Source organism: Carex rostrata, chromosome 7, assembly GCF_964058835.1.
Source record: "Carex rostrata chromosome 7, lpCarRost1.2, whole genome shotgun sequence".
In the NCBI taxonomy this organism is placed as follows: Eukaryota; Viridiplantae; Streptophyta; class Magnoliopsida; order Poales; family Cyperaceae; genus Carex; species Carex rostrata.
Genome location: NC_135924.1, coordinates 12,786,786 through 12,798,551, shown reverse-complemented (window position 1 = coordinate 12,798,551; position 11,766 = coordinate 12,786,786). Strand labels below are relative to the sequence as shown.

Below are 11,766 nucleotides of genomic sequence, written 5' to 3'. Positions count from 1 at the left end.
CACTTTTCAGTTGTAATTTCCAAATAAGAAAAGGTTGCTCACATACATCATTAGAGCACACCACTCACACTGTGGACGACTTTAGCTGTGAAGACCGAAAGATAGCGTTACTAGAATATGTTACCTACTGAGCACATTCCCTAATTTATGCCACCAATCCTCCCCTGAAATTATTTCGCATTTTCAATGTACGATTTGGTTGTATGACTAGATAAGTTCATCAAATTCATTTTTACGAAGGCTTAAGTTAAAAGTATTTATTGTTTATTAATTAAAATATATTTTAAAATCAATACCGAATAATTGATAGCTTATATAATTTAAACCAAAAAATATAACAAATAATTAAATAAATAAATATATTAATAATTATAATTTTTGATATAAATATTTTATAAATTAATTCTGTAAATGGACTATATAAATGTGGGAAATTAATTTTTAATAGTATAAAATGTTGTATGATAGAAATTATATAAATTTTTTAATAAATTAATTTTCTCATAAATTATTAAACAAAAATAATAATATAAATATTGTATAAATTAATTCAATTATATCAATAAAAATTCATATAATTATAGGTATATGAGTATGACTACTATGATATCTGTGTTATTTCAGTCGTAGTGACATTGATTCCAAAATCTCATTGATGCGTCCAAAGGGTATGGTGCAAAGTTTCAGTACAATAAGATGTACCTTTTAAACCTTTAACACGCGTTTGAGTTAAATTGCAAGTGCACAATTCTATCAAAGTAGTATTTGAGGTGTCGAACCACAGGGAGTATGATAAAAACTTAGTTTAAACTTTAGTAATAAATTTCAGAAAATAAAAGGAAAGTAAAGTGCAATAAAAGTAGGAAGCGTCTAATTGTCCACAGCCTTTTGTCCATCATTTGTCCACAGCTTTGACTTGCGCGAATACTGTAAAATTACTTCTACATGCTGTATAATTATACAATATATCACATAAAATATATCAGTTAACTACAATACATTCAGCAACTATTTTAAGTGATCACATAATAGTTAGAAAAAGATTGCAACTTGCACAACATGACAAAATAAATGTACTTTCAAACTGTACTTTCGGAAATTACAGTTATAGGAAGTTATTGGCAGTTAGAGTTAGTTATTAGCGGTTATTGGCACTGAGTTGAATCTTGTATACTGTAAAATTGAATCTTGTATATAGTAAAATTTTCAATTTAATCTTGTATACTGTAAAATTGAATCTTGTATACTGTAAAATTGAATCTTCTACATAGTAAAATTTACAAATGAATCTTGTATATTGTAAATGTACAATTGAATCGTCTATACTGTAAAATTTTTACATAATACTGTAAATTTTCAATTGAATCTTGTATATTGTAAATTTCTAAAACTAAACCATAAAATATTACCATCTATACTGTAAGCTAAATGGAAAAAATGCTACATTTCAGTTTAAACTACAATCTGCAAACAATCATGTATACTGTAAAATTGCAAAATATAAACCATAAAATAATACCATGTATACTATAAAATTGCTAAATCTATATATACATCCATCATCACACACAAAATATATTCACCACAAACAACATCTGTTCACCACAAACAACATCTGTTCAACACAAGATAAAAATATTCACTGCAACATTCAGAATAGCATAACAACAACAAAAAAACTATGGACAAATAACTTTTACATTAAAAACCTCCTGTGTTCATTGTTCAGATGAGTAAGAAGCCTCTTTATCATCTCTTTCCTCCAGATTTTCACAAGATGAATACTGTAAAATTACAAGATGAATACTGTAAAATTACAAGATAAATACTGTAAAATTAACAAATCATCTCTTTCTTCCAGATTTCCACAAGATGAATACTGTAAAATGACAAGATGAATACTGTAAAATTAACAAGGCAATACTGTAAAATTAACAGATTAATACTCCATCACCTCTCTATCATCTATTTCCTCCAGATTTTCACAAGATGAATACTGTAAAATAACAAGATGAATACTGTAAAATTAACGGGGCAATACAGTAAAATTAACAGATCAATACTCCATATCGCCTCTCTATCATCTCTTTCATCCAGATTTCATTTGAAATGCTAGATCTGTTACTGCATACAACGAAAACAACAAATTCAACAGAAAACTTACTAGATTTGAATTTTACCATGCTCTTCAACAAAAACAACTTCTATTCGACCGCGCTCCACGATTGAAGGTTCCATTGCGATCATGTATAAAAAATGAGATCGAGTAAGTAATCTCAATTAAAATCGACATTGCAAAGAAAAAATGAATCAGAAATATACAATATTTCTTACCAAAGCTTGAAACAATGCATTCACTGTTCGGAGTAGCGAGCCGAAATCGAACCAGTACTTGATTGAAGCAAATGAAGGACAGAGACAAATGAAGAGCGAAGGGCTTTATTGAAGGACGGAGACAAATGAAGGACAGAGACAAATCGAACCAATACTGTAAAATTACAAGATGAATACTGTAAAATTAACAAATCATCTCTTTCTTCCAGATTTCCACAAGATGAATACTGTAAAATGACAAGACGAATACTGTAAAATTAACAAGGCAATACTGTAAAATTAACAGATTAATACTCCATCACCTCTCTATCATCTATTTCCTCCAGATTTTCACAAGATGAAAACTGTAAAATTAACGGGGCAATACAGTAAAATTAACAGATCAATACTCCATATCGCCTCTCTATCATCTCTTTCATCCAGATTTCATTTGAAATGCTAGATCTGTTACTGCATACAATGAAAACAACAAATTCAACAGAAAACTTACTAGATTTGAATTTTACCGTGCTCTTCAACAAAAACAACTTCTATTCGATCGCGGTCCACGATTGAACCAAATCGAACCAGGTTAATCGAAGCCCTTGTGACCCTGATCGGAGATACTTGATTGAAGCAAATCGAACCAGCTCACTATTAGTGAATATCTCCTCGGTTCCTGCGACTGAGACACGCGAACGAAACAAAAATGAGATTCGCGATCGAGAATTTCATTTGGATTTGAATAGGCGATTCGCGAACGAAGAGAGAAAGAAGAGAGAGAGAAAGAAGAGAGAAAGAGAGATCAGAAAGAAGAGAGAAAGAAGAGAGAAAGAGAGAAAGAGAAAGAGAGAAAGAGAGAGAAAAGAGAGATCGGAAAGAGAGATCGGGTGTTTAAATAGCAAGACGAAGTGGAGGTGGAGACCGACAGTTGAACGGGAGTTGGATAAGTTGCTGTGGACAAATGGTGGACAAAAGCCAGTGGACAAGAACCTTTTCTCATAAAAGTAAATGAGGGGTTTGTTCTAACAATTCCTAAGGTTGGGTTCAATACCCAAAAGAAATGAGTTTGAAACAATAATTGTAAATAAAAGAAATAAAGATTGGTTTGCTTTCTAGTTTGAGAAGATCTAGGGGCATTCGGTCTACAATCCCTTGCTAACTCTATCTATTCGGTATTTGTTTAAGTTCATGTATGATTTGATGAGGTTTCTAACCTAATATGTTATTAAGGGTCACTTTCATGAATTAATAACGTGTCTAGTTAACTTAGACCTTTCGATTAGGTCCCCCACCTTAGCTACCTAGACTCATTGAGCTCTCGTTAGTCTCTCCTCTCCTCAAATATTGATATTTCACGATTAAGTCCTTCATACCAATACCCGATTTGATTTGAGATGTCCTAATTAGGGTTTGCCTTCACGGTTAGGTTTTTCACCAAATTCCTAACCTTAATTTCTGTAGTTCCGGCTTAGATTACAAATTGGTTAGATCCTAATCCAAACCTAGGGTATTTGCATTCATAATTTGGTACTCTCCTCTCATCCTAGCAATATTGGTTCTTTCGAATCCAACACGGGACTACTGCGATTTCAAGTACTAACTATGTAATTAACACAAATGATAAATCACAGAAATTAACATCAAATCACATAAAACAATCATAACAAAAACAAATAACCGAATAAGATACAATTAAACAAGTTCATGCATTGACCTAAACCCCTAGAGAGAGAACTACTCCCTCATGGAGAGATCCATTACAAAAATTGGCAAAGTAAGAAGAAATGAAATAAAAAAATGATTACACCCTTTATTTGATCAAAGTCCTCAATCTTGCCGACTTCTTGCTCGAATCTCCTTCTCCTCCTTTCTAGAAAAGCTTTCCTTACTTCAGAATTTATCGCTAAGTATTGTGTGTGTGGAGGGAGTGAATGAGAATTGATTGATGATGTGAGAGATGATGGATGATTCTGATCTTTGCGAAGAGATGTCTTGAATGGATAATGAACCCCCTCTTTTATAACTAAAGACCATGTCCAATTTAGAGGCTATAAAGTGGAGTTAGTGGGTGCTATATTTGGATTTTTTTTCAGGATTGCCTTGTCCACATATGGCTGTAAAAACGTGTCCTTGGTACGCCAAAAATAGAAACCGTGTTGAAAACGTGTAATTTTGGCTGTTTGCGAATTAGTGCATCCAACTGACTCCAAATTTCCTTTTTTAGTTTCTCATGCTGTAGATCTTCTTCCTAGCTTTCCAAAAAGTGGTCGCAAGCCTAAATCGGAGTTACGAGTCAAAAGTTATGGCTATTTTAAGATCAGGCTCCAGTTATGCGTTGCTATAGTACCATCCGCACTGTGGCTGCATCGAGATCCGCACTAGGCTCGGACTTTTTCTGTGCGACCAGAGTGCGGCTACATCGAGATCCGTGCATCCGCATCGATATCCGTGCATCCGCATCGATATCCGTGCATCCGCACGGATTTTGATGTATACCTTATTATACCGCGCGTCCAGAAATCCATCTAAGTACTTATTGCGGTCATATCGCAAACCGTGTGTCGGCACGGAGCATTTTTCTTCGATTTTCTTCATTTTTCTTCATTTCCTACAAGTTAAAACCAAGTAAACACAGTAACTTGATCCTAGGTATATTCTATTCACTTTATATTCAAAATACAAGATATTTAGTGTTATTTCGTGATAAAAATCAGATCGAATATGTATATAATTTAGGTCTATCACTCATGAAATAGGGTTCAACAATGAATCTAAACTGTTCAAACCGATTTACATTACGCGTGATGCTTCTACATGCAAAATTTATAAATTCATTTCGTATGAAGTCAAGCGGTAAAAAATGATGAAAAATGAATACATTAAAATTAAGAAGCTGATAACAGTACCCGCGCTACAGTACTAGCGCTGTACCCACAGGGGGACTATAAAAAATTAAATATGAAAAAATAACTTTGTGGGGATCGCAAAAACTCCACAATTTGAATTTTTTTTCTAAAGTATTAATATCTATGCACGGATATATTTATACCTATGTACATAAGTATTTATACCTATGAGGTGAACAATTATTTATTGTGCGGGTTTTGTAGTGGAAAGATAATAGTACCCACATCACTGTACCCGCGGGGGGACCACCGAAAATTAAATGCAGAAAAGTAACTTCCCGCAGGGACTGCAAAATCTCCAAAATTTTAATTTTTTTTCCATATTATTAATATCTACACAATATTTTCTTTCAAATAAGATCCATGATGACGTACTTTCGGATTCGTCATCGCGCAAGTATTTATACCTCACCGTACAAGTATTTATATCTATACTTGCAAGTATTTTTTACATATAATACTGAAAGTATTAATATCTAAGTATTGAAAGTATTTATATGTATAAGATCAATTATTTTTGTTAGAGGAAGGCTGACGTGAGGATGATTGGAGAACTCTAAAAAGGATAATCATAACAAGTCACGCATCAAAGTATTAATATTTTTTAACTGTTAATATCTTATCTTCTAAGTATCTATAACTGTGAAGGTATACATATCTAAGTATTTTTTACATATGACGCTGAAAGTATTTTTTACATATGACACTGAAAGTATTAATATTTAAGTACTAAAAGTATTTATATCTATGCATTGAAGTATTTATTCCTATAAAGTTAACTATTTTTGTTAAAGAAAGGTTGACGCGAGAATGAGTGCAGAGATTGTAAAAGAGAAACTATATAATTAGTGGAGACCATACAAAAATAATGCTGCTGGAATTTTAGAATAATAATTAGTGGAGACCATAATATATTATTTCTCTAAGTGCGGATACTGTAGCACGATTACTATATTGCGGGTACTGTAGCGCAACACTGTAGCACGGGTACTAAAATGATTATTCTTAAAATTATTAATTTATAAATTCATTTTCATACATAATGATTTCAAAATTTATTAATTTTGAATGTGGACACATCACTTATAAGGTAGAGTGGTTTGAATTCATTGTTTGAAGTCTATTTGATGAATTTTAAGATTAGTGTCATTATGGTTGAAGTAAACTGTTGTTATAGTAGCTAGACTCGTAAATATATAATTTTTATATTATCTATAATTCTATAAGGAGCAGATATAAAATAACTTTTATATATACTCTTAATTTATTTAATAAGCTAACAATTTTTTATCTCTTATTCGGCAAATAAAATTTGTATTTATAGCCGCGTTGTCCAATACAATAAATATTTAACAAATAAAAGAATGGAAACAAATCTCCAAACGAGTCCCTCAAGTATTTAATGTCTAACTTTTATTTTCAATGCTCATATTCAAGCATTTAAATCTATGCTTATAAGTATTCATGATGCTACTCGCAGCTTTTAAAACTCTATCTACAAGAATTTAAATTCTAAATCTGAATAATTTTTAACTCCTAACTACTTTTGTTTTCAAGCCAAAAGAAGAAAAATTCCTTTCATTCACTCTTATTTTTTTTTCTCTGACCATTCTCGTTCATTTTTTTGACAATTTGTGATGAATTTTGCAAATCTAAAAATACGAACGTTTTATACTCAATTTTTTCTTTCAAATGAGATTCATGAAGAAATATTTTTGAGTTATTTTTAAGTTGTCATTTTTTCTAAAGTAAAGCCCATGAACACTTTCAATTCTTAAGTATTTAAATCTATGATTTCTATCATTTAATCTATTACGTTGAAACATTTGAATCTCAAACATAAGTTAATTTTTTACGGCTGACATTTTTGACACTTTTAACTATAATACGAAACTAATTAAAATGTTATTCAGCAATCAAAACTGAAAATCATCGGCAGTTATTCGTTATTCAAAATTAAAAAAGTTTTGATTAAATTAGTTTGGAGACTAAATAGGATATGATGACTTGGGGTTGCAGAACATTTCTCTAAAAAAATTCAGTTGATGTGATTTTTACTTCAATATTCTTTTTGATGTGATAACTATTTATTTTCAATTGTAGAGCCTCTTTTGAAGAGAACTCATTACCTACAGCAAGTGTATCATGAACATGTTTCGGCCTACTGAAGAAGTTGACATATGCGGGTTGAAATGCTGAGGTGTCATTGAAGCTTGCCACAGGGTGACTTACACTGCGGTCACTTATGGGAAAATGTTCAGCCTGAACGCGTGGTGTTTGGTGTGATTGTGTTGAGGTATCATCCCGGACAACCCCATTCTGAATCAGCTTCATTATCCCAGTCGGCGTCATCCTCACATGAGTCGGCGTCATCCTCACATGAGTCAGCATCATCACTTTGCGGCACATCATCAAAATCAGTATTAGGATCAGCTGCCTCCGGTGGATCGATCCATGGGCTATTATGATTACTGTATTCTGTCTGAACAGACGGTGACAACTCGTTCATATTGGGATAAGGATGCAAATAAAGGTCTCGCCTCGGTGTTTGTTGTGTCGGATAGGGTTCAAAGAAACTGGGACCCGCATAGTTACCACTATATTGGGTCTGTCGAGGGTCTTGCCTCGGTGTTTGTTGTGTCTGATACGGTTCGAAGAAACTGGGACCCGCATAGTTATCACTATATTGGGTCTGTCGAGGTTCTGGATTTGTTTCCGGTACCATACTATTAACGAATAACTGCAGTTGTATTTCACCGATGATTGGAACTAACTCAATGTATAAATCAAGAAAAGTATACTGGGTTTGGGCACGCATACTTTGGATATAAATACCTCTCCAACTCTGATCGCACACGATTTCAATTTTCTCATAATAACGTCGGGCTGTTGTACCAACATTAACCCGTGCATGTGCTTTTAGGTTATACTCATTCTCAGAATATCCAAGTTGGCGATAAATTTCACCTTTCACATCATACCAACCGTATTCATCAGTCACACTCAAAGAGAATCGAGGACTAATACTATACTCTACTCCTTTACGACCGTGTCGTATTTCACCACCAAAATAAATCCTCAGCATCAACATGATTAATTTTTTTTTAAAATTAACCTACACAATAATGAATAAATTACATATTATTATTATTACAATAATAAAAATTAATTTAAATTAAATTATTTTACAAAAGTCGGTACAACATAATGAATTAAATTAACCAGGTAGGTCATGAAAATCATATTCAGAGTATGAATCGTATGTTATATGTCTCTGTTGGTAGTCATTATAAAACATTTGATACTCTATATAATGCTATGAAATTGACAGTAACTACACAGGCCAAATACTTGTAAAAAAAAGTGTAAATATAAATTATTTCATTCCATTTGCATCTTTGTAAATAATTCATTTCAATTACTAAATAACATAGCAGAAAAATTAATTGAAGAGTTACCTGTTTAAAATTTCACTTTGCTATCGTCTCTGTCTCAGTCTGCTATTAAGCTCTATCTCTATTTCTGTCTTTCGACTTTGCTATCGCTTCTGTCTGTCTCTGTCTGTTATTCAGGCGCTTCTGTCTGTTATTCAGACCATGGTTGAATATTAATAGGTAAACTTCTTGTTCGGACGGGTTTGACGTTCCCGTCCCAACTTTATTCTATACTTTTTAGGCATTCAGGACGACTTTATTCTATACTTTTTAGGCCTTCAATATAATGATCATGATCATGATCTTTGGAAACTTGCAGAATTTTCTCGGACGGGCTTGACATCCCCGTCCCGTGTTTTCTTCTTTTTTTTTTTTTTTTTTTTTTGTGATTTCTCGGACGGGCTTGACAACCCCGTCCCTTTTTTTTTGATTTCTCGGATGGGTTGGACCTTCCCGTCCCGGTTTTTTTTTGGGACGGGTTGGACTTCCCCGTCCAGCTTTTTTTTTTTCTTTTTTTTCGATTAATTTAGTTGGTTAGTTAGTTTAGTTGGTTACTGTTAATTGTTTTTAACCGGACGGGTTCAGTTGGTCCGTCCGCAGGGACGGGTTATCTAGTCCCGTTCTTCTTAGTTTTAAAAAAAAAATTCAAACGGTATTGAATCTCGATATTTTAATAATTTATTTTCTATTAATAAAAAATTCGGGATATCCTCGCGTTAAACACTGCGTCCGTATCCGTGCTACTACGTAGAGCGCCCGATTAATTTATTACACAGCATTTAAAAAAAAATAAAATTAAACATGTACCTAGGGCTGTAAACGAGCTGGCTCGGGCCGAGCTGGGCCTTGGCTCAGCTTGTTAATTCTGGCCCGAGCCTGGACCGAGCGAGCTGGACCTAGAGGTCCCGAGCCAAAAGTCTTGGCTCAGCTTGTGACAAGCCAGCCCGAGCTAGCTCGCGAGCTGACGAGCTAGCTCACTGGGCTTTATTGGGCTACTGTTATACAAATTCAAAAATATAAAATAAAAAAGCCCATTAATCAATTTGCATAATTCAAGCCACAAATATGATAGAATTCATACATAATATAGCAATTAATTTATTATAAACACAATTAAACATACAAATTCACACAAAATAACAGAAATGCACACAACTTCATACAAATTCATACAACTAAATTCATACATGATTAAGATTACAAAAATTCATACAAATTCATACGATACATGTTTAATTTAGAAGTTAGAACCAACAGGCATCATGCCAGCAGCCAAGCTGAAATTCCCCAAAATTAAATTATCAGCCAACAAGTCAACAACCAAGCAGAAAACCCCCTCCCCAACAGCCAAGGAAAAATACCCCAATTCAGCCAAGCAAAAAAACACCCAATTCAGCCACTCAATAAATGCTTAATCTAGAATAAAAACAAACATCATGAGGCACAACTCTATTTTTCAAACTCTTCTGCCTTTGAAGCTTGCTGAAATTGAAAAATGCAATAACAAACTTTTCAACATATTAATAGAATCTAAAAACAGAAATTGAAATAAGATATATAGAACTCACTTGTAGTTTTAATATTAACTAGTAAATATGTGAATAATATTAACTAGTCACTTGCATGCACAGCCAGTGGTGTATCTAAGTAATCATTACTTGCTAAAATCAAACACAAATGAATCTAAATGTTATTTTCTCTCAAGTAAATATTCTACTTAATTAGTCATTATTTCAATTTGAATAACAATAAAAAGAAATAACTACAGTCAATTAAAAGTATTTGCATTTTATTACCCTGTGAAGTGCGAAGCTTGACGTACCCACTTTGACTGTGAGATCACTCGATACATCAGTCGGTGGCCTGGAATATCCATTGTAATATAAGAAAACAATTTCCATGTAGAGATCCATTAGGATTAACACAAGGTCTCTAAAATTTTGTTCTACTGGTACGAATACGGTAAATATCAGGTATCAGTTTTAATAAATTAGTTGAGAACATTAGTTGTCACTTGTCAAATATTAGAACTCAGGTCTATAAAAATTAAACTGGCACAGAACTCAGGTCTAAATTTAAAGCAGCTAAAGAAACTAGCACACAGAACGAAGAGCACTTACCACAGTTAGAGAGAGGCAGAGAGCCTAGTCTGTGCTTGGTTGTCAGATGCGAGGCGGAGGCGAGGCTGCGCGAGTTACCACGAAAAGCACTGACAATGAAGACGCGAGTTCGGGTCAGATGCGAGGCGGCGCGACTGCGTGAGGCGGTGGGACTGCGCGAGGCGGCGCGACTGCGTGAGGAGGCGCGACTGAGCGAGGCGGCGCGAGGGGGCGCGAGTCCGTTGTCCGGTGGAGACGTGGAGTACTCGGGAGTCGGGATTTAACCTAGGAGTCGCCAGTCGGGCAGGGAAGAGGACTGAGGAGAGATTTCATTTGAATCGCCGCTCTTTGAAAATGAGACTTAACCTAAATTATACGGGGGCGGGGCTAATAGGCTATATACAGTATATAGCTCGTTATGAGCCGAGCTGGCTCGGTCTGAGCTGACCTCTGGCTCAGCTTGTTTATTTTAGCCCGAGCCTGAGCCGAGCTGGCTCGTTAACAGCTCGGTCCACTATCGAGCGAGCTGTTAGCGAGCGAGCTACATGCGAGTCACGAGCGATCCACGAGCTCCGAGCTTTTTTGACAGCCCTACATGTACCACTGTTTTCCAAACAGGGGCTACAGGTTTTATTTTATTTTATTATTAATGCTATGGATAAAAAAAAGGTAGTCTAGCTCAATGCCAGTACAGAACACGTTGGCTCCTCGGTGTTACCGTAGATTCCCGCAAACAGAATAAAACACATTTTTTTTTCTTTTTGCATTACCTAATATTAGCTATAATTAGTGCGCTTCGATCGGATCTGTTAGATCTGAGATCTGACTGACTTTCGCCTAATTTGGGGTACATTTTGACGAATTCACATCCTCAGTTACCGGACTGAGTACAATTGAATCGGATGATCCAAAATTGTCCTTTTTTAACTTGGCACGAATCTCGAAGCAGAAATAATACTGCCTCCTTCTGTCATCCCGAGCAAGGACCGGCTGAGAGTAAATCTGGACCGT

The 11,766-nt window shown here is 34.5% G+C and overlaps 1 long non-coding RNA gene across 1 annotated transcript; it reads right to left on the bottom strand.

Annotated features, from left to right (window-relative positions):
- Positions 1-9,793: 9,793 nt before the first annotated feature.
- Positions 9,794-11,121, bottom strand: LOC144557478 (uncharacterized). Its single transcript, XR_013512675.1, has 3 exons — positions 10,777-11,121; positions 10,453-10,519; positions 9,794-10,138 (listed from the first exon to the last, which is right to left on the bottom strand). It is a non-coding gene; the product is annotated as an uncharacterized LOC144557478 (long non-coding RNA).
- Between the last annotated feature and the right edge of the window lie 645 nt (positions 11,122-11,766).